Raw genomic sequence first — 27281 nt, 5'->3', positions numbered from 1 at the left:
CGAGATGCCACTCACTGTACTCTGAGCCAGCACGGAATGCGTCTCCTGTTGGGCGAATCTTGATAAGTGCTGAGAGTGGGTGTGCTTGTCATTGGGAGCTCCAATGTTAGGCAGCCCCTCAAGGAAATGGCAGGCAAAGCGGAAATAATGCCAGTGTTCTCAAGGTGTGTTTGCCAGAGTCTCTCGTCCGTGACTTCGGAAGAGGCCATGTCGGCGTCTACCGAGCGCAGTGGGTGCAACCGGTTGCATATAGTGGCACATGTTGGCACAAATGATGCCTTTAGCTTGGGTTGTGATGGTATCCTTGGGAAATGGCTGATTTGGTGAAGGCAACTAGCATCGCTCGCGAGGTGCAGGCTAGGCTGTCTCTTTGTAGCATCGTACCCAGAGTTGATCGCCGTCGGGTTTTGAGCAGCGTGGAAGGTCTGAACCAGAGGCTCAGACGACTCTGCGGCGGTATGGGATGTGAACTGCTAGACCTTCGTTATAGGGTACAGAATTATAGGGTTCCCCGTAATAGGTTAGACGTGCACTACACGCTGGCAGCGGCTACTAAAGTAGCGGTGTCGTGTGGTGTGCACATAAGGCTTAGATTAGCGGAACCCTAGATCAAAGACGATTTGCCTGTTGAATTAGCCACATTGTTTCAGAGAACGTTCGTCGTCGCAGATCATATGTAGAAACGGTTAGTATTGTTTTGGTAAACTGCAGGAGTATCCAAAACAAAGGTTCCAGAATTATCATCGCTTATTGAATATTATAATGCATAGATAGTATTAGTAACAGACAGTTGGTTGAAACTAGATGTTAATGACAACGAAATCCTCATGACCAACCGTAAGGATAGGTTAGTCACCAAAGGTGGTAGCATGTTTATTGCACTAAGCAATTCGATAAAATCTAGCGAGGATGTCAGGGATTTCGACTGTGCATTAGTCTGGTGGAATTATGTATCAAAGATCGGTGAAATATGGTAATCGGATGCTTTTTCAGACCGCCTGGGTCAGGAGCTCTAGTGGTAAAGCGCCTCACGCAGAACTTGCAGAATTCGTGTTGACATTGTTCTGTATGTCTTCTCCGAAATTTACTTTGAACAGAAAGTTAAACTACTGAGGGTAACGTCTTAGACCTTATGGCAACAAACAGACCTGAACTTATAGAATCAGTTAACATAGGGGAAGGTATCAATGATCATAAAATTGTGACAGTATCTATGACAGCGAGACTTAAAAAGAATGTTAATAAAGGCAGAAAGATATTTTTGCTTAGCAAGAGTGACAGGATACAAAATTCATAGTATCTGAGCAGTCGGCATCAAATATTCGGTGATGAGAAAGAAGATACTGAAAATAAATGGAAAAAGTCAAAGGAATCGTGCAGTATGCCCTAGATAAGTAAGTTCCTAGTAAGGTCTTAAAGTACAGGAAAGACCCCCGGTGGTTTAATAGCCCTGTTAGGAAACTGCTACATAAACAAAGAGATCTCAGATTCAAGACAATATCTCAGATTCAAGAGCTTAACGAAGCGAGAATGTTCGTAAGGAGAGGAATGAGGGAAGCGTTCAATGACTTTGAAAGCAGAACTTTGTCGACCTATTTCAGCAAAGACCTTAAGAGGTTTCGCCGCATGTAAAATCAGGAAGTTGGTCAAAATAGTCTGTTCACTCACTCAGTGACCATACTGAGATCGAAATGGAAGATAACACTGAGAAGGCCGAAATACTGAATTTAGTCGCCCGAAATTGTTTCACACAGAAAAGTCATACACATTCCCTCCTTTCAATTGTTGTACGAACGTCGAAATGACTGATATTGAGATAACAGATCGCGGAATAAAAAAGCAACTACAATCGCTTCGTAGTGGAAAGGCGTCAGGACAAAATTAGATACCTATAACATTTTACAAAGTTTATGCGAAAGAACTTGCAGTAATTTATCACAGGTCGATTGAGCAACGAAGGATGCCTAGCGACTGGAAGAAAGCACAGATCATTCCCGTTTTCAAGAAGGCCCATAGGACAGATGCACATAACTATATATCTATATCGTTGACGTCGATCTGTTGTACAAATATGGAACATGTTTTATGCTCAAGAATTATGACGTTATTGGAGAAGAAAACCCTCTATAGGGCCGCTACTGTTTACAATACATGTAAATGATCTAATGGCTGTTCGAAGATTGTGCAGTTGTCTATAACAAAGCAGTAATGCCAGAAGATAGTGACGATTTGCAGAATGATCTACAGAGAATTGATGAATGGTACAGGCTCTGGCAGCTGACCCTGGACGTAAATAAATGTAACATATTGCTCATATACAGGAAGAGAAATAGACTACTGTGTAGAGACACCATTGTTTACAAACAGCTGGAAACAGTATCTGCCGTAAAATATCTAGAAGTTGATATCCAGAGCGACCTTAAGTGGAATGACCACATAAAACAAATAGTGGGAAAAGCAGAGGCTAGGCTCAGTCATAGGAAAAATCTTAAGGAAATGTACCTCATCCACGAAAGAATTGGCTTATAGGGCGCTTGTCGTTCAAAGTTCTAGGGGCTGATGACCTCAACTTGTTAAGTCTCATAGTGCTCAGAGCCATTTGAACCATTTTTCTCTATAGGGCGCTTGTTTGGACGTTTTTCGGATGTTGTGCATCTATCTGTGATCCCTACCATGTCAGACTGATACACTAAATAAAGAAGAGCCAACGAAGAGCTGCACGTTTCGTCACGGGATAGTTTAGACAGCACGAAAGCGTTATGGAGATGCTCAACAAACTCCACTGGCAGACGTTACAACAGAGGCGTCATGCATCACTGAGATTTACTATTGAAATTTCGAGTGAGTACTTTCCAGGAAGGATAGGCAACATGTTAGTTCCCCCGCGTACGTCTCGCATAATGATCATGAGTAGAATATTCGAGAAATTAGAGCCCATAGGAAGGCTTACGGAGAATCATTCTTCCCACGCGCCATTCGCGGGTGGAACAGGGTTGGTGGGCTCAGTTAGCGGTACAAAAAGTACTCTCCGCCATACACCATTAGGAGGCTTCGGAGTATGATGAGGATGTAGATGTAGAAGTAGAAATGAGATTCATAGAGGTTTGAACGTAGACCAATAGATGGCACACGACGCTGAATGTTATAGTACTACTTTTAGTTGTTACTTGTTACTTAATGTGTTCTTGAGGACAGTTTAAATAACGTTACAACAGTCGAAATAAGGCTTGCTCGATGGTATGGATGCAGTAAAATAAACGGCGCGCAGTCTAGTTGTGACTAAAATCATCGGCAGGTCCTAATTAACTCTTTATTACGATAACAATTCATCCAAATGACTCGTAATTTGTCACAGTTATCGTTATTTTTTGCCTACCCCAACTGTCGCAGTTCGAGGAGGATTGTTTTCTTGTTCTCTTTGCGTTTAGAGTTTATTTTTCACATCTCACCACAGCGGGGTTAATTTTTTTTATGTTTCCACTCGTTTTTTGTGTCGCTATGTGATACTCAGTGATATTAAAAGCAAGTTCGTCAAATATTATTTAGTAAAAATGCTCAACATTGTTCTACTGTATAGAACGTTGTCGTCCGATGTCAGTTGAGAGAAAAACAGTTAGGTGCCTACAAAATCAAAAACTGTTGTTGATAATCCACCAAAGTCTCCTATTCCTCTTGACAAAATGCCTACCATAGCATAAGGGTGTAGTTAGTGGGGGGGGGGGGGGGGGGGGGGTTGGGGAGCGGGAAAGATATGATGGGTTTCAGCACAAAAAGTCGACATATGTGATAAATGTGAGCAGGTGGAGCTTATCGACACAGTATCTCTTCCTAAACCACAGTTCCCCGCATACAAAACAGACAAGCGCTGGCAGAACTCTTACAGGCTTATAGGCATACAGTCATTAGCCAAATACCTTGTAACTACCATTTAAACCCGACGAATACGGAATAAAATTAAAAGCAACATTTTCAGTAATAACACAAAAAAATTTCTCCGTCTGCAGACGAAGCACTCCCCAACTAACATATTTGGAACGTCACTCATACGCAACGCATAATGCTAGAGTGTATCAGACTGCAATTACGTAAAAATAATGTTACAGTGAATGACACGTTATTAAATAAGGAGAGTGACAGTGTCACCTGAGCCATGTGTGATAACATCGAGACTAAAGTCAATAGAGTTCATCACAAATGCATCGACAGGTGGATTCAGCTGAAATTTTGTGTGTGCAGATTCAACTCAGCTACAGAGAAACACGTCTCATATATAAAAAACAAACCTGTCGCTGCTAAGTACTAGCAAACTTCTACAGTGGTATGGCCAAAAACGAGCATAAGTCGCGAATCTTACCAGAACATGCATTTTGAAGATTGCATAACAAACAAAAGAATTCTATTCTGTAACATCCTTCACGTTTGCAGACGACATGGTGTACTAATTTACACCTATGGCTGATTTTGGTTGGCAGCCGCAGGACAACACAAGGCAAAATAAAAAATAAAGTGTACGTATAATTTAAAGGACAAAGCATCTTATGTATCATACTCCCTAAGATACAAATAACCAGTACGTATGTACTTCAGGAAAACAATAAAAAACCACTGAGGATGTCACAACTGCCATGAAACGTTTTTGGGTGATAAAAAATACAAAAAGTGGACTCATCCTTAATTCATTATTATTTTTCTGGAATCACGAGATCTGAGTTCAAAACTCCTATACGACAGCACACTTTTTAATCAATATTCTTCTTTCCTCAAAATAATTTTATAATCAATATTCTTCTTTCCTCAAAATCCATAAGATAAGTTTCCTCAGGTTTAATTTTTTACTTGTGTTACTAGTAGGCAAAAAGTTTTAGCAGAAAACTGAGCTTGATTATGAACGCCTCTCTGTTTCTATTAAGAAAAATAAGCGATCGATTGCAGTAGTCTTGACACGCGAGCTTACCTTCATGCATTACATTTAAATTATCTTCGACACATTGAAAGCCTACTGCTCCGCCTTTAGTATTCATCCCCCTAGGAAGAATCACCTACGAGTATTTTTGTCGATCAATCAATGGAATATTAACTTCTATATGCTCCTCCAGATTAGCTTCCGTCTCTGACGCTTTACAAATTAGGATGAGCGGTAAAATCACAAATGATTTTTATTTAGAAAGATATGGTTAATTAGTAGACAAATCATAAACAACCCTAGGACAGTGGATGCTTAGTGAAACATTACGTAACATATTCATTCTACACTGAAGCGCCAAAAGAACTGCCATAAGCATGCGTATTCAAATACAGAGATGAGTAAACAAGCAGAATACGGCGCAGCGGTCGGCAACACCTATATAAGACAAGTGTGTGGGGAAGTTATTAGATCAGTTACTGCTGCTCCAAAGACAGCTTATCGTGATTTAAGTGAGCTTGAACGTGGCATTGTAATCGGCGAATGAGCGATGGGACACGCCATTCTCAAGGTAGCGATGAAGTGGGGATATTCCCGTACGACCATTTCAAAAGTTTCCCGCAATATCAGGAATCCGCTAAAACATCAAGTATTCGACATCGCTGCAACCGGAGAAAGATCCTGGAAGAACGGGACATACGTCGACAGACATACATACGTGACAAAAATACAACCCTTCCTCAGTTGGCTGCAGATTTCGATGCTAGGACAGCAACAAGTGCCAGCGTGCAGATCACTCAACGAAACATCAACGACATGGGCTGTCGCAGCCGAAGGCCCTCTCGTGTATCCTTCATGACTGCACGAACCGCAGCTTTATGCCTCACCTGGGCTCGCCAACACCGACATTGGACTGTTGATGACTGGAAACATGTTCCTGGTCCAACAAGTCTCGTTTAAAATTGTATCGAGCGGGTGGACATGTACGGGTATGGAGACAACCTCTTGAATCCATGGACTCTGCATGTCATCAGGGTACTGTTCAAGCTGGTGGAGGCTCTTTAATGGTGTGGGACGTGTGCAGTTGGTGTGATATGGGACCCCTGATATGTCTAGATACGATTCTGACAGGGGGCATGTACGTAAGCATCCTGTCTGATTACCTGCATCCACTCATGTCCTTTGTGCATTCCACGTGTTATAATTGCTACAGAGTAGCTCCAGGAACACTCTTCTGAGTTTAAACACGTCCGAGCGTTATTGAATGTATCTGGGATGCCTTGCAACGTGCTGTCCAGAAGCGATCTCCACCCCCTCGAACTCTTACGTATTTAGGACATCCGTGCAGGATTCATGGTGTTAATTCCGTCCAGAGCTACTGAAGACATTAGTCGAGTGCATGCCACGTCGTGATGCGCCATTTCTTCGTGCTCGCATTTGTCCTACACGATGTTAGACAGATGTACAAGCTCTTCAGTGACATGGGATTGCATTCAGGTGGAGGGGAAATGAAGAGGTTTATAAGTAGGAGAGTAAAAATGTGAAATGCGGCAGCCTATACGGCGTGCCGTTTTCATCAAAATTGGAGTGTGATTTTCTACTTTATAGGATAAATTGTAGATTAAATGGAGTCACGGTGAGAGGGAGTACGCTGCTCTATGTAATTGTCATTTCTTTCAGAGATTTAGCCGGCCGCGGTGGCCCCGCACTGGAAAAGTAGTTTAGTTTGATTTCAAATTTGCGGAGTCAAAGTGTCAGAAGTTCATCACACGTATATGAATGTGTGGACCGCTTACTGTCATTGTTTCCGTCAGGAATTTGCAGAATTATATAGACTGGAATAATCGTTGTACTTCATTTTAGTGTAAATTTTCAAGTCAGCGAGTACTAAATTCGTAGATGGGCAAGTACACTGCTATCCATTTAAATTTAAACCAGAATTTGGAAACAGAACTGTCACGATTTCGATAATTGAATTTACATGCCATTAAGTGACAAGTTTGTGAATAAATTGAAGTATCTGTCGAATCACCGTTTTTGTTTGGTACCTCTATTACATCAAGCTAGATGCTATTAACAAGTGTTCAGGAAGATATTTTTTATCACAGGAAATAATATACAAATAAATTGTTGCATTCACACAGCATTAATCACATTCAGATTTATGCAAATTCCCCATATTATCTATGCCAAGGTCCATAATTTCGCGTTATCCACTACCTTACAGCAGAACTGAAATTTAAAGGGTAGATCTCGAGGGAGTGGCTTGTCCGAATTTATTTTGCAGGGGTTGGGAATATAAGCAGCACTGGGGTCTTGCAAATGATGGTCCTCTCACATAACTTGCAGACACACCCGGGATTCAAGCTTTTCTACTGGCTTCCGACTACTGTTTCAAACACTGGTACGAGTATGAAGAAAGAATACAGCGCAGCAGGAACAGATATACGATAACGCTTTTTTTTTAACTGACTGTCATTTTAAACGTAAGAAAACCCTGATCGTATGCAACATTTGACTTAGATGGATGAGCAAAACTCGAAAGCGACCGTGTGCGACCCAAATACATACGTTCTGAGAACCACAGAACACTTTAGCCAACCTCGAAAACGCACCATACAACCATCAGCTATCGTCCACGCTCCTTAGCTGCTGCACACTAAATGGTTCAAATGGCTCTGAGCACTATCGGACTTAACATCTGAGGTCATAAGTCCCCTACACTTAGAACTAATTAAACATAACTAACCTAAGGACATCACAGACATCTACGCCCGAAGCAGGATTCGAACGTGCGACGCAGCGGTCGCGCGGTTCCAGACTGAAGAGCCTAGAACGCTCGGCTACACCGGCCGCATGCTGCACACTAGTAGTAAAGCCCACTCTCCGTCCGCCCGACAATCTTCGGGGAAAGGTAGGTCATTCCGCGATAGTTAAGAGTGGGGGAAGAAAATTCGTTAAATGTGAAAGAGACGATAATTATCTTTACTGCCTGATGTGAAATTTTGTATCTTCTTCTGAACGTACAACTTGCTCTCTCATTCGCCATCCCCATAGTTTCGCAAGTGTTTCTTTCGCACCCAATCAGGAGGGTGGAGGGGGAGGGGGGAAACTCATTTGATCTTGAAACAGCCAATCATTAGAAGGCAACAATTCTACAATACCGCTGTCTCTCTCAGACTTTGCCTTACTCGACTTTTAACGAAGGGCCGCACAGGACACTCTTTTTCTTTCTATTTTCCGTCCTGCGCTTCTCTCTACAGTCGAAAAGTGGCATTCTGTGGCGTGTGGTGGGGAGAAATTTTCTTTAAAATTAGAAAACGATAGTAATTCTCTCCTCAGCGGTCCCGCGTATTGTCCTCTCCTTCATACAAAGGCCTCTCTTCACTATTAAAGTAACTCATGTGAGAGAGATTTTCAATAAAGTTTGCCATTTTCCTCACGCAAGGGAAGTCTTTGGGACCCTCAAAGTGATGTCAAGTTTCGGAATGGGAGAAGTTTTTGATTCCATTTGAAAACCAATTTATCGTTTTCGCCCTCACTGTATTTTTCCTTCCTCTGCCAATACAAGGAGTTAAATTCCACCTGCCCGTACCATCATCCAACTGCAGTCGCAAATGGAGTGAGGAATTACGGAAATTAGTAGTGATAAAACACTTTCATGCCTCATATTCCTTTCAGGATGCTGTTGGTGCCTCTCCTGGATGGAAAATTTACATGGTACACTCAATACAGCGTCACTGGCATGACACACAGACGATACATTTCGTTTAGAAGCATGAAATTGGCTAACCAACACTTTTCATTATTAGCTGGTTTGAGCAGATCAGAATAAGATGCATTATTAAGATTTAGTCAGCGTAATGTCTGCACCGAAACCCAGTAAAAAAAGTTTCTGACATGTCGAAAATTCTCTAACGCAGTCAGGAAATGCATTTTCGTAATATTCCCGCATATCATTTTACATATTTGATGCTCCAGGTAAAACTAATATGGAAGCAGTTTGGCTGTTCCAGAAGAGCTCGCGAGTTTAAGTAATACGAATTAAGCGTAAGAGGATGCAAGTGTTGTGAGTGGGATGTGACAATTTAGCCGTGTCACATCACGCGCTCTCTCCGAAGTGTCAGTCCTAAAATCATTTTGAACAGTCTATAGTGAATCAGTTCCTTAGTCAAAATGAAGGTTTGTTCATGTCATTTGTCTGACGTTTGCCTTATCTAAACGATCATTTCAAGAGCATTTTTGTGTATTCACCGTCATTTTCCAGTGGAGTTTTATTAGTTAGTCACCCGTTTCTTCAGAAGCGGCACCTTGGACTGTGTTCACAGTGACACCGATATCGGCGTCAGACGACGTCGCCAGAGGTCACCCTAAACATCGACTGAAAGTTTGGTCACAGTGCCTCGTAAACTCCTTTGTCAGTTTTTGGCAGGGCCAGGAAGGTAACGTTAGGTTTGAATATATTCTACGTATGAGGTAGGTAAGATTTCAGCCGCGCTGGGTGGTATGGATACCGCGACGCCTCTGTGCTTGGAGTTGAGTGATGCACTGCGGCGTTTGCTTTCAAATAGGTGACGAAAGCATGTGAACGAGCTGTAGTTGTCTCGAGGAGAGCGTGGCCATTACTGCACACTCTGTCCTCAGTTATAATAACTACAAGACTAGTTTTACAAACATAAGACATGAAACGAAAAATGCCATGCCACAAAAGTTAACAAAGTGACACCACTTTCCCTCTCCCACCACCGACGAGCGTTAAAAAGGGCCACCAACTTAGAAGCTAACATACTGTGTTTGACTTTTTCGAATTTATACGCGTCTATCTTGAAAATACGTAGCTTCAATGATTCGCTGCATTAAAGAGCTCTCCATAACACGTTCCGAGTACGGTTCACTATGCTGAAATGGTAGGATGTGTGACTTCATTGTATAAAAACTTTGCGGATGAGGTTATGAGCACATAACGGTTAACGTAAGTGGTGAAGGAAAGGAGTCGTTTCTGTTATATGATGCAGGGATAAAATTTGTGTGTGAGTAAGCAAGTAATATTTAACTAATGAAGGGTAAATTTGTAGTTTCACAGCAACTCACTTCATTCAAAAATGGTGAAAATTAATTTATACTGGCAGGCTATCCAGATAATCCGACTCCAGTACTGGAAACTCCAATACTCTTTAAACACTTGCCCAGTGGATTAGAGAAAGGAAGAAATGAGGCTTCTGGTGGCAGCATTATTTCAGATTGAGTGTAGCTTCTAATAAAGGAAATTAACTAGTTCACAGTGTCTTTCGGTGTACTTGAACGAAACATTGCGCCACAATTCGGTGTAGAATAGATTTAACATTGTTATTATTTGAGGCTCTAGAGTGAAAAGCTTTTATATTTGTCCCTAGGGCGTCGTAAATGGATCCAACATGTTCGAAAAGATATCGGGATTGCAGCCGGTCGTCGTAAACTTAACTCCACGATATCGCAACTGGACACCTGCCAGTCATCTTTACGTGAGCCATCAAAGACTGACGAAGACATTCTCCACTCCGGCTTCTATAACGCGCTCATAGCGTCGCCGTGCATGCGTCAGAGTCACGGTGATAGAATGACCACACCGGCCAGCGGCAGCGCCCTCGCTGGTGGAACTGCAAAGGTCAGCTGTCTTGGGCGTTACCGCTCACCGCAATTAGGGGAGTTTTCTGACGTCTTCGTCTGCGTCTGCTCCAGAGAAAGACGCTAGAACACTCCGATGACTGCGGCGAGCGGCGACGTTAAATACAGCTGACCTTCGCAGTTCCACCAGCGAGGGCGCTGCCGCCGAGCGCTTTGGTCCTTCTGTCACCGTTAACTCTACCGCATTCGCGGCAATACTCTCTTCTCTGTGTGCGATGTAAGGCAAAACGCAGAGCGTCTTCGTCAGCCTTGAATGGCTCACGTAAAGATGAGTGGCAGGTGTCCAGTCGAAATATCGTGGAGTATAGTTTACGACGACCGGCTGCAATCCCGAAATCTCTTCGAACATTTAGTTTTCCGGGGAAATTTTATATTTCACAGACCAAACATATCAGAACGTCATATAGGCCTAAATAATAGTAAGATATAATCGACAGACGTCAAATATCCAAGTGTCACTTTTAGTTTTGCTTGAGCCAGAACTGCATCTTTAATGTGAATACCAGTATCGGATTATTTTTTCAGCAGAGCTCGAATTGCACCTCTACAAGGACTCAAAATTAGTTTTCGTTGTCCAAAAGTATCTCACGTATGGGTCTTCAGCGCTACATACTCGCGATGATTCGTGATGACACTGATTCTGTGTGAGTAACCAAGTACTGAGGAAAGGTAAATTTGTATTACTACTGTTTCGCTGAGTTTATTTGAAGTAGTGCTGACATGCGACTATTAACCTTCAAAATGCTAAAGAACGTAGCAACCAGTCGCGGAATCATAATTTATTTATCTTGTTGCAAATCGATTTCTGCTGGTATCAGTCATCATCGGTGCACTTTTCTAATCGATACATGCCATGCGTAGAAGTACTGTCCTTGGCAGATTTCTATCACGAAGTCATGATAGAAATCTGCCAAGGACAGTATTTCTGCTTATGGAAAGTATCGGTTGAAAAATGCAAAAATGGTCCAAATGGCTTTAAGCATTATGGGACTTAACATCTCAGGTCATCAGTCCCCTAGAACTCAGAACTACTTAAACGTAACTAACATAAGGACAGCATACGCATCCATGCCCGATTCAGGATTCGAACCTGCGACCGTAGCGACCGCGTGGTTCCAGACTGAAGCGCCTAGAACCGCTCGGCCACCCCGGCTGGCTGAAAAATGCACTGATGATGACTGACATCAGTCGTAATCGATTTGCAACAAGATAAATAAATTATGTTTCCGCGACTGGTTGCTACATTCCTTATTATTTTATATTCCACGTTCGCTACACAGAAAGGGAACCTTATGGAGTTTAACGTTCAGTTAACCTTCAGTGATTGTCATTCGGCATACGAGTGAACGACAGGCATAAAGTGTAGAACAAGATACAAGATACCCTGAATATTTAGAACACTAAAAAGTGGATACACGGGCACGACATTAGCAAACCACTTTATGTAAGGTGATCGCCAGACTGCTGGCATAAAAACACCAGTAAGAAAGTAATAATAACGTGTAAGGGGCTATTGCCCATCTACTACAATCCACGAAAGATCCAGTAGAGTAAGTTAAAGCATATGATACGCCATCTTTCTCACTTGAACAAATTCTTTTTTGAGATTATAATTTACAACCAAAATTCCCGTTAAAGATTTTGCCTACATATGGTTTCCAGTAAACCTGCGATTTCAGTCCACAGACTCCGAATTGCACTAACGGAAAGAAATCGCAACACGAAGAGAGCGTTGTGCGAGATACAGCTGGTAGGTACGTTTCTACAATCGAAAAATGTCTCTTGTGGCGCCAATCGGATAAGGGTGGCGCTAGTGGTGCCACTATTAGGATGCAAATCAGGCTACTTTGAATACGCGCTGTAACGGTCATGGACGATTGTTACCTTTGAGACTGGACGTAGCCAATTGATATTAGTGAAGGTTGTTTTTAAGATATCGACACGTCAGTATCAACAGCTCAGTTAGCTTGAACCGTATCATGTAGTAGGGCTAAGAGAATGTAGAAGTTCCTTCCGCAATATTCCTGAAAGGGTTGGCTGGAATGTAGTCATTTTATTTCATCGCCGGCGACGGTGATCACGAGAATATACAATTGCAAGAAGACCAGGCAGCGGAAAGTCACGTGGCACTAGCGAGAGTGAGGCCATCGTGTTCGGTGCATCGTACTGCATCTGCAGCAGCAGTCTGAGCATCAGTTGGCTCCACAGTGACACAACGACCTCTGCCGAACCGTTTACTTCAAGGATAGTACCGACAGCAGGAGTGCTATTGTAGTTAGCCCACACACCCTGACTGCAAATTTGTACGTCTGTCTGGTGATTCGACGTGTTTTGCTGCCATTCAGGAAAAGCAGTACAGGGGGTGTTACACTACAGGCTAACGCTGGCCCAGCATGCTCTACAGACTGTCCACGTGTATCCTTGTCCTGCTCGATCACTAGATCTGCCTCCAGTCGAGCACATGCGGGATATCATCGGACGACAACACCAGCATCAACGCCAACCAGCATTAACTATCCCTGTACTAACCGACCAAGTGCAACAGGCACAGAACTTTATTCCCCAAACTGACATTTGGCACCTGTACAATACAATGCACGAAGTCTGCATGCTCTGTTCAACAATCTGGCGGCTACACCGGTTGTTAATGTACCATAGTTTCATATTTGCAACGACTTACCTCGTGCTTACGATAGCCTGTGATCTTGCAGTGTTAATCATTGAAATATGTTACCTTGACAAATGTGTTACCGAAATGTCATTCTTTCCTTTCGCTTACGCCATAGTCCCGCAGCGGTCGCACGGTCGGCGTCGTTACAACGGATTTGGCTAGGTTAGTGTAAGGGGTGGCCGGATGCCCTCCCTGCCGCCACCCTGTACCCCCAGGGACGGCATCAGTGTACCACAGCAGTCTGCATCTAGTGTAAAGCGTGAAATAGTGCGAACGTGTTTCAAATGTCTGTGACACATGTACCTGAGGCAGGACATGGAGACTAGCCCGGTATTCACCTAGTGGGATGTGAAAAACCGCCTAAAAACCACATCCAGGCTGGCTGGAACACCGGCCCTCGTCGTTAACCCGCCGGGCGGATTCGATCCTGGGTCGGCGTGCGTACCCGACTCCAGGAAGCAGCGCGTTAGTGCTCTAGGCTACCCTGACGCGTGTGTTACCCAAATGTCATTACCCTATATTAATTATCTTTTGGTATTACGATTTCTTTTCCGTCAGTGTGTATCACGATTATGATTTTTCACCCTCTGGATACCACGAAGCTGGCCGTTGTGGCCGAGCAGTTCTAGGCGCTTCAGTCCGGAACCGCAGTGCTGCTACGGTAGCAGGTTCGAATCCTGCCTCGGGCATGGATGTGTGTGATGCCTTTAGGTTAGTAAGGTTTAAGTATTCTAAGTCTAGGAGACTGATGACCTCAGGCACTAAGTCCCATAGCGCGTAAAGCTATTTGGTTTGATACCACAAACTATTTCTTTGACTAACCATATTAGTTTCTGACGCTCAATGCCTTGTGTCGCGTCCCCCGATATGACCGAAGAAAACAAAACTAATTTGGATTTTACCGACTGACGTCCTAAATCTGAACGTTAGGGGGATTGAGAGGTTTATACCAAATAAACTAACAAACGTCGGAGCAGATCCTACTTGGTACACGAAACCGGTTAGAACACTGTTGCAGAAACAACGAAACAAACATGCCAAATTTAAACAGATGAAAAATCACCATGATTGCAGATCCTTTACAGAATCTCGAAACTTAGCGCGGAGTTCAATGCGAAACGCCTATAACAGTTTCCACAACGAATTTTTGTCTCGAAATGTGCAGAAAATGGAAAGAGATCCTGGACGTATGTGACGTATGTTAGCGGCAAGAAACAATCAATGGTTTCTCTGCGTGATAACAATGGAGATACTATCGAAGATAGTGCTGCCAAAGCAGATTTACTAAACACAGACTTCCGAAATACTTTCACAAAAGAAGAAGAAGTAAATATCCCAGAATTCGTATCGAGAACAGCTGCCAATACGAGTAACGTCGAAGTAAATATCCTCGGAGTAGTGAAGCAACTCAAATGACTTAATAAAAGCAAGTCTTCTGGTCCAGACTGTATACCAATTAGGTTCGTTTCGGAGTATGCTGATGCATTAGCTCCATACTTAACAATCATATACAACCGTTCGCTGGACGAAAGATCTGTACCCAAAGACTGAGAAGTAGCACAGGTCACACCAATATTCAAGAAAGGTAGAAGGAGTAATCCACTAAATGACAGGCGCATATCGTTAACGTCGATATGCAGCAGGTTTTTAGAACATATATTGAGTTAGAACATTATGAATTACCTCGAAGGAAACGGTCTATTGACACACAGTCAACATAGGTTTAGAAAACATCGTTCCTGTGAAACGCAACTAGCTCTTTATTCACATGAAGTGCTGAGTGCTATTGGCAAGGGATTTCAGATCGATTCCGTTTTCCTGGATTTCCGCAAGGCTTTTGACACTGTACATAAGCGGCTCGTAGTAAAATTGCGTGCTTATGGAATATCGTCTCAGTTATGGGACTGGATTTGCTATTTTCTCTCAGAGTGTTAACAGTTCGTAGTAATTGACGGAAAGTCACCGAGTAAAACAAAAGTGATATCAGGCGTTCCCCAAGGTAGTCTTATAGGCCTTTTGCTGTTCCTTATCTATATAAACGATTTCGGAGTCTATCTGAGCTACGGTCTTCAGTTGTTTGCAGATCATGCTGTCGTTTATCGACTAATAAAGTCATCAAAAGATAAAAAAACTGCAAAACGATTTAGAAGAAATATCGGAATGGTGCGAAAAGTGGCAGTTGACCATAAATAACGAAAAGTGTGAGGTCATCGACATGAGTGCTAAAAGGAACTCGTTAAACTTCGGTTACACGCTAAATCAGTCTAATCTAAAAGCAGTGAATTCAACTAAATACCTAAGTATTACAATTACGAACAACTTAAATTGGAAAGAACACATAGAAAAATTTGTGGAGAAGGCTAACCGAAGGCTGCGTTTCATTGGCAGGCCACTTAGAAAATGTAACAGAACTACTAAGGAGACCGAGCGAGGTGGCGCAGTGGTTAGACACTGGACTCGCATTCGGGAGGACGACGGTTCAATCCCGCGTCCGGCCATCCTGATTTAGGTTTTCCGTGATTTCCCTAAATCACTCCAGGCAAATGCCGGGATGGTTCCTCTGAAAGGGCACAGCCGACTTCCTTCCCCATCCGTCCCTAATCCGATGAGACCGATGACCACGCTGTCTGGTCTCCTTCCCCAAACCAACCAACCAACCTATTAAGGAGACTGCCTACACTACGCTTGTCCGACCTCTTTTAGATCCTTACCAGATAGGACTGACGGAGTACATCGAAAAAGTTCAAAGAAAGGTAGCACGTTTTTTTTTTTTTTTTTTTTTTTTTTTAAATCGCGAAGTGTGGATGAGAGTGTCACAGAAATTATACAGGATTTGGGCTTGGAAATCATTAAAAGAAAGGCGTTTTTCGTTGCGACGGAATCTTATCACGAATTTATCACCAACTTTCTCCTCCGAATGCAAAAATATTTTGTTGACACCAATCTACATAGGGCGGAAGGGTCACCACGATAAAATAAGGGAAATCAGAGCTCGTACGCATAGATATAGGTGTTCATTCTCCCCGCGCGAGATTGGAATATACAGAAGGTGGTTCGATGAACCCCCTGCCAGGCACTTAAATGTGATTTGCAGAGTATCCATGTAGATATAGATGTAGATGCATTGTGCCCGCCCACGTAGCAGCGCACTTATTTGAAAAGGTCGGGCGTGTTCTGCCGATGTCGGTCGTCGGCGGAATCAGACGATACCGGTGCCACTGGGACCGCTGCCTTAAGTAGGGTTCCGTCTCGGACAGAAGAGGCGACCCACTGTTGGCAGCGGGCGGGCTGTCGCAACAGCGCTAGCGGGTATTAGTCACTGCCCGGGCAGCATCAGAGGTGGGGGTCCACAGTGCGTCACACGAGCCGCCCCTGCCGCAGCCAGTATTTCATGTGACAGCCGTCCGCCGCCTCTGACCCAGCCCCACTCCCGGCCGAGCTGTGCATTAGAGTGACAAACGACGTTACGGACGTCCCACAAGGTGGCTTTCATCTGATCAACGTGTTTCTACAAAGTTGTCGGATGGCCGCTAAGACGTGTCGCCGCCTTTTTCTCTCCTCTTCAGGATTTCTTCTGCGAGCTTTTATCTCCTGCTGCAAGGGACGTTTGGTAGGGTCGCCGTGTTACACCAGACACTCACTTCTATCCGGAAATATGAGTAGAAAGCGAGTTCTAGTTTGTTCTGATTTTGGCATGTATGGTAAATCTACCTGACTTCGTGATATTAACGAGTGTAAATCAAAAAGCAAACCAAATATTCAATCGGTAAATTTTACGTGTAACAGACCAATACCTGGTCTACTAACCCATAAAGAACGTTTAAAATATGAAAAAATGTGTAAGTTATAAAATGTAGTAAACAGAGTTGGCATGCTACGTAATTTCTTTACAGTATACCTTATTCTGTGGCAACGGCCTTACCGCAACGGATACACCGGTTCCCTTCAGATCACCGAAATTAAGCGCTGTTGGGCGTGGCCGGCTCTGGGGTGGGTAACCATCCGGGCCGTCATGCGCTCTTGCCATTTTTCGGGGTGTACTCAGCCTCGTGATGGCAACTGGGGAGCTCGCTCTGAGCACTATGGGACTTAGCATCTATGGTCATCAGTCCCCTAGAACTTAGAATTACTTGAACCTAACGAACCTAAGGACATCACACATCACCCAGTCATCACGAGGCAGAGAAAATCCCTGACCCCGCCGGGAATCGAACGCGGGAACCCGGGCGCGGGAAGCGAGAACGCTACCGCACGACCACGAGCTGCGGACACTGAGGAGCTACTCGACCAAATGGTAGCGGCTCCGGTCAAAGAAACTGTCATAACGACTGGGAGAGAAGTGTGCTGACCACAAGCCACTTCTATCCGCATCCTCAGTGAATATCACACGGCCGTCGGATGGTCCTGATGGGCCACTTGTGACCTGAAGACGGAGTGCTTTTTTATTCTTTGACACTATGAACTTCGTGATAATGTGCTTAGTTCTGTAGTAATTTTCTTTTGCACACTTAAAGTTAACTTAAGGCACTTTTCATTCATTTTCAGCATCGGTGTCACTGCCACTAACATGTGGGCAAATATTACACATCAAAAGCATAGCATCAGATGAACCGGACTGCCAACGTTGACGGAACCATTGTAGTCAAAGGCAATACTTAGTCCAAGCACTTTTATTCCGTCCACAACTGCAGCTCTCCTTACAAGTGGCGCTCATTCATTATTCCTTTGTTCTTATACTTCGGTTTTCCCTTATACCCTGATTCCACTGCGCTACAATTTTTAGTGGATTATTCGGTTAACGTTCAGGTCGAACCCTGATTCTTGCATTCGTATTATGAAATTTACTAACTTCATTTTCCCTCACTCACAACAACACTCCAGTTTATCCATTTCACAAATTTTCACATTGTTTTTCTCGCCACTACTGCGACCTGTCTGGTTTTTTGAACTACTCCATGGCATTAGCAAATGATCAGTAGCTTGGCCATTTTCCATCCAAAACCGTCTGAAGGGCCTCACGAAGGTCGTCAGTTGAATAGGATTATGTTCTGTTGTTCACATAATCCCTTTTTGGCTTCTTCTTCTTCTTCAAACATTTCCTTAGAGATGGAATCATTCTTTCTGAAATTTACAAAAACTTAAAGAGTCTTTGCGATTTGCCAAAGCGAATCATTTAGTAAGAAGGCTTTTAAATCCGACTGTGACTATGGTTATAAGTATGTTACACTCATAATACAACTGTATATAAGTAACTAATTGCTTGAAGAACGTACCTTAATTCTATTAAAGGGTCAGAGCAGCATATGACGTATTTCAGTCCGCACAAAAAACAATAAACTAATTGCTCCGAGTGTTTTACTCGTGTGAAGACACTCGTGTCACTTGTTGAGGACTGTTGTAGCTGCTGTTGCAGGCCTACTTTACTTAAAGACAGAAAAAGTGTGTGCTATCACGAAATAAAGTATGACACGAAGTTAGGTAGGTTCACCCAACAAGGATCCCCCAAAATTGACTCATTCTTCACTTACCTGTAACTAGTGGATTCTTCTTGATATTTCATTTCTGAGCTATCAGCCTTCTGACAGGCCTGACACATTCCTATTATACTTTGCCGTTACCTTGTCTGTTTTCTCCGTATTTTCCTTTCTTCGCCAATTATGTGAAGATCATTCTTATTCCTTTCGTTATCAGTCTATCATACACTCCTGGAAATGGAAAAAAGAACACATTGACACCGGTGTGTCAGACCCACCTTACTTGCTCCGGACAGTGCGAGAGGGCTGTACAAGCAATGATCACACGCACGGCACAGCGGACACACCAGGAACCGCGGTGTTGGCCGTCGAATGGCGCTAGCTGCGCAGCATTTGTGCACCGCCGCCGTCAGTGTCAGCCAGTTTTCCGTGGCATACGGAGCTCCATCGCAGTCTTTAACACTCGTAGCATGCCGCGACAGCGTGGACGTGAACCGTATGTGCAGTTGACGGACTTTGAGCGAGGGCGTATAGTGGGCATGCGGGAGGCCGGGTGGACGTACCGCCGAATTGCTCAACACGTGGGGCGTGAGGTCTCCACAGTACATCGATGTTGTCGCCAGTGGTCGGCGGAAGGTGCACGTGCCCGTCGACCTGGGACCCGACCGCAGCGACGCACGGATGCACGCCAAGACCGTAGGATCCTACGCAGTGCCGTAGGGGACCGCACCGCCACTTCCCAGCAAATTAGGGACACTGTTGCTCCTGGGGTATCGGCGAGGACCATTCGCAACCGTCTCCATGAAGCTGGGCTACGGTCCCGCACACCGTTAGGCCGTCTTCCGCTCACGCCCCAACATCGTGCAGCCCACCTCCAGTGGTGTCGCGACAGGCGTGAATGGAGGGACGAATGGAGACGTGTCGTCTTCAGCGATGAGAGTCGCTTCTGCCTTGGTGCCAATGATGGTCGTATGCGTGTTTGGCGCCGTGCTGGTGAGTGCCACAATCAGGACTGCATACGACCGAGGCACACAGGCCCAACACCCGGCATCATGGTGTGGGGAGCGATGTCCTACACTGGCCGTACACCTCTGGTGATCGTCGAGGGGACACTGAATAGTGCACGGTACATCCAAACCGTCATCGAACCCATCGTTCTACCATTCCTAGACCGGCAAGGGAACTTGCTGTTCCAACAGGACAATGCACGTCCGCATGTATCCCGTGCCACCCAACGTGCTCTAGAAGGTGTAAGTCAACTACCCTGGCCAGCAAGATCTCCGGATTTGTCCGCCATTGAGCATGCTTGGGACTGGATGAAGCGTCGTCTCACGCGGTCTGCACGTCCAGCACGAACGCTGGTCCAACTGAGGCGCCAGGTGGAAATGGCATGGCAAGCCGTTCCACAGGACTACATCCAGCATCTCTACGATCGTCTCCATGGGATAATAGCAGCCTGCATTGCTGCGAAAGGTGGATATACACTGTACTAGTGCCGACATTGTGCATGCTCTGTTGCCTGTGTCTATGTGCCTGTGGTTCTGTCAGTGTGATCATGTGATGTATCTGACCCCAGGAATGTGTCAATAAAGTTTCCTCTTCCTGGGACAATGAATTCACGGTGTTCTTATTTCAATTTCCAGGAGTGTATTTTCACCAAGTGAATAGCTTTTAGTGTTTGTTTACTTTGGTAATCCTCAGTGTATTTTGTAAGTTAGGTCGGGAGTACTGGTCTACGTGAATTTAACCTTCTCAAGAGGCAATATTTTAATAAGTCATACAGAAAGCTTAGATGAGGAAACGCTTAATTTGAAGACTCATTGATCTTCAAAAGCATTGAACAGCTGCCTACTGTACGTTAACAGGTGCTGGTTAATGTAAGAGTTTTTATCAATAATAACAACATGCAAACTCCATACGTTTTAGTGAGTAACACAGGCAATTTAGAAGGGAAATATTTAATTTGAAGGTATCGTTGTGCTTGCAAGTGTGCGAGATTTTATATATTTCTGGAAATAATACACGCTTATCAAATTGATATATGACTACAGCTCTGTTATTATACTTGCATATTGCACTAAGAAAACTGGATGAATGTGTGTGTTTCTGTGGGTGAAATTTTGCTTTAACAATAGAATATGTATCGACTATTCCCGAAAATGTATCAGCTTAGCTGAAAAGAATGACTTACATACAATGTTGATAGTTAACAGATGACAGTTGAAATTCATCACAGAACATTATCAGAACCTACAAGTCTCTTTTATACTCGGTATATAACATATTATTTTATTAAAGAATTTATTTTTGAGATATCACTTCTCACATGTAGCACCACCATCTTGGGAGATAATACTTAAAGGGAAATTATCACACGTTATTCGGCCGGAGAGAGCAATTGATAGTGTTAGTTAGGAAATCAGGGTAACTGCGGTATATGACGAACCCAACGACATAACGGCTTAAAGATTAAATCTGTGCTTCGCCTTCCATTTGTACCAGCACGGATTTAACAAACCCCCTTTCTGACACAGCATTATACAGACGATAACGCTTTGACGTGTGGCGATTCCGTTATCACTAATACATAATTTTCTTTATCCATGGTACCAAACTGTGTGTGAAACCGTTTTCTTGTTTACTACTTTGGTGATTTGTTTATACTCGTCACAAACTCCACTGAAAACGAGGCTTCATCATCACTCCTGTAAAGTTTTCTCGAATGTTAACACTTTTGCCTCTCAGTAATTACTTGATAAAGTCGTTCCCAACTTCATTATCGCCGAATGATTATTGGTGACAGGAAAACCACCTTCCCCTGTGTTAACGGAATGAAAACTATTGAACTCGACATTGATCCAATTTCAGATTGGCATCTTACCTTAGCTTACTGAATCACTCCTCTGACTACTCAATTTTATCTTATTGTCATACTATATAAGCTGCTCTTCTCCTCTCCCGTTAGAGTCAATGGCCGCAGAAGCGTGCAGCATGCAATGTGGAACCCGCTGCTATCTGAGTAACGTGTTGAGCCATGCACTTGTGGTTTGGCGGTTTGCCTGGAAACAGGATCTTCGGTGTGAAAGTGGGGAGGAGGGGTATGACGTTCGAACCGCTGTGAAGAGACCCTCGACATACGCGCGATATTTTTATCCCCATTTAGGGCGTATGAAACACTAGCGCTCAAATCATGTGTACAGAACAGCAGGGGCAGTTCACAGCGGACATTAGCGTACTAAAGCAAAGTGAGGAGGTTCTTATTTAAGTGCCAAGCAGCGACGAACAACGTCATAAATTCATAAGTATTCACGAACAGAAACTTCATAAAATTTTACCAATGTCATCCACGTCAAACGTTTCATTGAGAAGAAGAAAAATTTCGGTCCATTGTGTTTACGTTGAAAAAATTTATTTGATGAAAAATTATAGTAAAGCTTTTATTACAAGGATTCGTGGTGAATTAAGTCGGCGCATCCCATATCTGTACAAAGAAATCCATTGAATTTGCAAACTCTGTGCAGTAGAGGTGGTTTACAGACAACATTCGATCCATCTACCACAAATTACGATTACTTTCTATGTCTATGTACGTTGTCCGAAAGCCACTAAACAGTGCACAGCAATGGATTACAACGTTATCGATTTTCAGTTCTATACGAGTAACTTATTGATCAAATAAAAAGTACTGTCCATGTTCTTCCGGACTCGCCCTAATCTCTTTTATTCTTGCGATCCCTGCCCGAAACACCGGGCGTTCCACAATTCTTATTACAGATTTGTATAGGAGTTATAGGGGCTTACTAGATAAAGTGCTGATAAGCAATCACTGCCCAGAAATGCACCATTTGGAACTAAAGTACGTTTGAAGGACAGATAAATTTAAAATCTCTCGAAATCTCCTTCCGACTGTACAGGAGATTAGTATGCAGTACTCTACTTATGGTCTTCTCCCTGTACTTACACAAAAGGGATACACGAAAACTTCGTCATGTTTCTTCCAAAGATTCCCATTTATATTCACCGAAAATTCTCCACAGTAGTTTCGTGTGGGCAGTACCGGCCAGTTATGAAACTAATAGGTTTCTGTGAGTTCGTCCGATACCTGTCATAACGCCCACTCCCAACTACTCTGAAGCTGGTCGCACTAGCGACTTATATCCGACTTACGTGATCGTTCCATTTCGTATCGCTTCTACATACTTAAACTGTACGACGTTCACCATTAATACTGTAATAGAATATCTCTGGACTTTTCCTGTATGTTACATGCATTATATTGCATTCATCAATATTTACACAAGGCTGCTATTCTTTACAGCAACCTCAAATTTTTTCCGTATCTTTCTGCATTTCCTGACGCTAGTCCAATGACGATACTATTCTGTAGACTGACACGATAAGCCTCACTGATACATGGACGTGAGCTAAAGCACCACGAACGTCGTATTTTATACACATATAAAGGGTGAACCAGAACTCTATCGACATACTTTCAGAGGTTATTCCGGGATGCGTGAGTTTTCTTGTGTAAGCGACTGACTGTCTCCTGCGGCTTGTTCCGGAGGTATTGCATTTCGTTTCCTTTCTTGCCGCTTAACTTTGTATCTGTACTGCACTGAAATTATTCATAACAGTGCAATTGTCGGCTGTAGGCGTTGAGTGTCTTGTCTCCATTCGCTCGCGGTGTTTGCTGTTGATAACAATAACGCTTTTTTACCTCGTTTCCCTCGGATTTTCGTTAAAAAAATGGTTCAAATGGCTCTGAGCACTATGGGACTTATCATCTATGGTCATCAGTCCCCTAGAACTTAGAACTACTTTAAACCTAACTAACCTAAGGACATCACACAACACCCAGTCATCACGAGGCAGAGAAAATCCATGACCCCGCCGGGAATCAAACCCAGGAACCCGGGCGCAGGAAGCGAGAACGCTACCGCACGACCACAAGCTGCGGACGGATTTTCATTCTGTGCTACTCTGTTCTGTTTAGGATTTTCTTTTCCAGTTGTGTTAGCTGTGCGCTGAAGATGAAGAGTGGAACAGCGGCACAACGACGCTTTGATATACAGTTTACGCATCTACGGCAACCGCGTGACAGTACCTCCGCATTTGTCCGAGGATTGTCGTATTACTCTGCAATGTGTCTTTTTACGTATTGGTAATTCCGTATAATAGGCTTCTTCACCGTTGTGAAAGTATTTTTACAGAACCAAGGCTGACTGTGGTAACAAACCGAATAAATCATTGTCATATTATTACAATGTAACGACCCCCTGAACAACCCCTAAAAGGCACGGGCGGTGGAGTTCTGTTGCACCCCATATATTTAAATACAGGGTGAAACCTGTATAACTGCAGATATTTTCATAAATGGTACCTCAATTTCTACACACGTCACTGTGTTGGTTATCGAACTGTCTTCTCACGAACATGTCACGAACTTTAGGAGATATTGTTCTTTACACGGTTGTAATTGCACTACTAAATGGACTTCTGATGTCAGGATGGACTAAATCGATTTTCCTTCACACATCCACACTTAAACCTGACCTGCAGCCTGGGAGAAAATACACATCAATGGATTGCACTTGCCACATGTACTTGGAAGTACTACCCAACCTAAAAACATGTGACGTGTAATGTCTGCAATTAATAGTGCTCAAAGGACGTAAATACTGACGTAAAGTTTTCAGTTCACTTGTACCTTTTACACTCTGTATTGGATCTATACAGGGTGGTGAGAAATAGGCTGGATAGCTTGTAGGGGTGTTTCAGGGTGGATCGCAATGAGAAATAAATGTTTAGACGAAAATTCGATACGTTGCGCCGTTACCGAGTTAATTAGCACTGATATTCAAGAGGCCCGCCAGAGGTTGTGTGGCCAAAAGTGTACTTAGTTCGGTTTCCTGAAAACAAACAACAGAACAATAAAAAAATGGTCATGGGACGCTAGTAACGATCGACCTGAGTCAACGGCAGAGCAGTCTCGTTCGCCATCATGTATGCTAACAGAACAATTGATACCAATTGTATCGGGTGAGCCTCTTGAATTTGCGCGCGCGACGGCGTCAGTGGCAGAGTTCACAGCTAATTAACTTGGGAGCAGGGCTACGTACCATATTTTTGTCTTAACATTTATGTTTCAGCACTACCTGCGCTACAATATCCTTAAAATCTTTTCGGTCTGTTCCTGATCACCCTGCTTGTGTGTATTTCTACTTTACTTGGATGTTTTTTCGTGAAAAATTATTAGCATTCAGATGTCGTGGGAATTTGTACGGTGAAGTAGGACATCGGTTCTTGATTAGTTGTTTGTCGTATTGCTATAGCAGCAACCAGGGATGACCTTTCTGCTCTTTGCAACTGACAATACTCAGATCCAGTAATCAGTGAATTAAATTATATTTTGTTTGAGTCAGTCATATACGTCGTTCTTCGATGTCTCTTACGAATTTCTTACTCACCATAAATATACGACACGTCTCTTACGAATTTTATACTTACTATAAATATACGCCATGTCCCTTACGAATTCGTTCAACATGTTCAAATGTGTGTGAGTTCTTAAGGGACCAAATTGGTGAGGTCATCGGTAACTAGACTTACTCATTACTTAAACTAACTTAAACTAACCTATGCCAGGAACAACATGCACACCCATGCCCGAGGGAGGACTCGAAACTCCGGCGGGAGGAACCGCGCAGTCAGTAAGTTGGTGCCCTTAACCGCTCGGCTACGAACTTCTTACTTACCATAAATACACGCAATGTCTCTCATACATTGGTTATCGTTTATCGCAGTAAATCTTTCGCATTAATAAGACGACTAGTTCCACAATATAATCTGCGCTTATGTAATGTATAGTTGCTTGAAAAATATTGAAATATCGTTTGTTCTCGTTTTAAGCTCCGTTCAAGTAACAACACCTTTGCTTGAGATTGTTCAAAAGGCGTAATATTTCTTATGTTTCTCGTAAATAATAAATCATTTATTTGTACATTCTGAGGTACAGCAGATCAAAGTGCAAGGCGTTGCTTTCTTGCCCTGGTTATGTCATAATCTAGAGAGGTTTTACCTGTGTATGAAACTGATTACTACAGAAGTTAAATTTAGCTTAACGTACCGTTTTTGTTTTACATTTAAAGTATTAAACAATGAACACAGGGAATGAAAACAAATCAGCGTATCACACCACGGCCGCTGGCCGTCACCTAAGTACGTCGCTTTGACCGACGCAGCGTTAGTTCAAAACTGGCTCTGAGCGCTATGCGACTTAAAGAACTTAGAACTATTTCAAGCTAACTAACCTAAGGACATCCGCCACATCCATGCTCGATGCAGGATTTGAGCCTGTGAACTTAGCGGTCTCGCGGTTCCAGACTACTCCGGCCGACGCAGCGTTAGTCCGTTCTCAACGAAGGATTTGAAACTGTTGCTCCTCTCCAAGCTCTTTCAGCTTGAAACTTAAACAATTAACATTTTGTAATTATTTCCGAAATCATGATGGGTACAATCTCAATAACCATGAATTCTGTAACGGTCTTCGATACCAGGATTGGACGGCCCCATCTCTCGATGTTAGTCTATCCTGTGCAACCCTTCTCATCTCTGAATAACTACCGCCGCATACATCCATTTGAACACGTTTACCGTATTCAACAAAAGTTTACCCCCCCCCTTTCCCAGTCACTACCAAACATAACTTATAAAAAACGGACTCTAAGACAAAACTAAATAAATAAAACCGACTCTCCACGAAGGAATCATTCCAAAGGGACGAAAATCTGTACTGTGATGTACATGAACAAACAATAGATCACAGTTTCAGATAGTATGGATGAATTACTCGGGAGAAAGATCATCACAAATTGAGCAAGTTAAATAGACGTTGGTCCTTCTCTGGCCCACACGAGAGGAATTACGGTATTCTGCTTGGCATCGATTGAAGAGTTGATAGATGTTCACCCGAGTGATATCGTGCCACATTCCATCCAATTAGCGCATCAGATCGTTATAATCCTGAGCTGGTTGCAGAGTCTTGCCCAAAATCCTGCAAAAGTTCTCCATTTAAATTTTCTAATGTGTGTGAATACCCAAGGGACTAAACTGCGGAGGTCATCGGTCCCTAGACTTACACACTACTTAAACTAACTTATGTTAAGGACAACACACACACCCATGCCCGAGGGAGGACTCGAACCTCCGGCGGGAGGGGCCGTGCAGTACGTGACATGGCGCCTCAAACTGTGCTGCCACTCCACGCAGCCTTTCTCAATTGGGGTGAGCTCCGGTGACCTTACTGGCCAAAGCCGGGTTTTTCAATGACGAAGACAAGCGGTAGAATTTATCTCCGTGCTCGGGCGTACGTTACCTAGTAACTTTCCCGTATAAATAATAAAAATTATTTTTATTTTAATATCTTAACTCATGAAAACTGATAAATTTTGACGCAAGCAGCGCTACGCCATGGCCTTGTGACATCAGTCTGAATCTGTCCATGAGAAATAAACTGAAACATTCTTATCTCATGATGGTGTCGCCGGATAACGCTGTCTATATATCTGCC

This window comes from Schistocerca gregaria, chromosome 4 (assembly GCF_023897955.1).
Source record: "Schistocerca gregaria isolate iqSchGreg1 chromosome 4, iqSchGreg1.2, whole genome shotgun sequence".
Lineage (NCBI taxonomy): Eukaryota > Metazoa > Arthropoda > Insecta > Orthoptera > Acrididae > Schistocerca > Schistocerca gregaria.
This window is presented reverse-complemented; position numbering follows the sequence as displayed.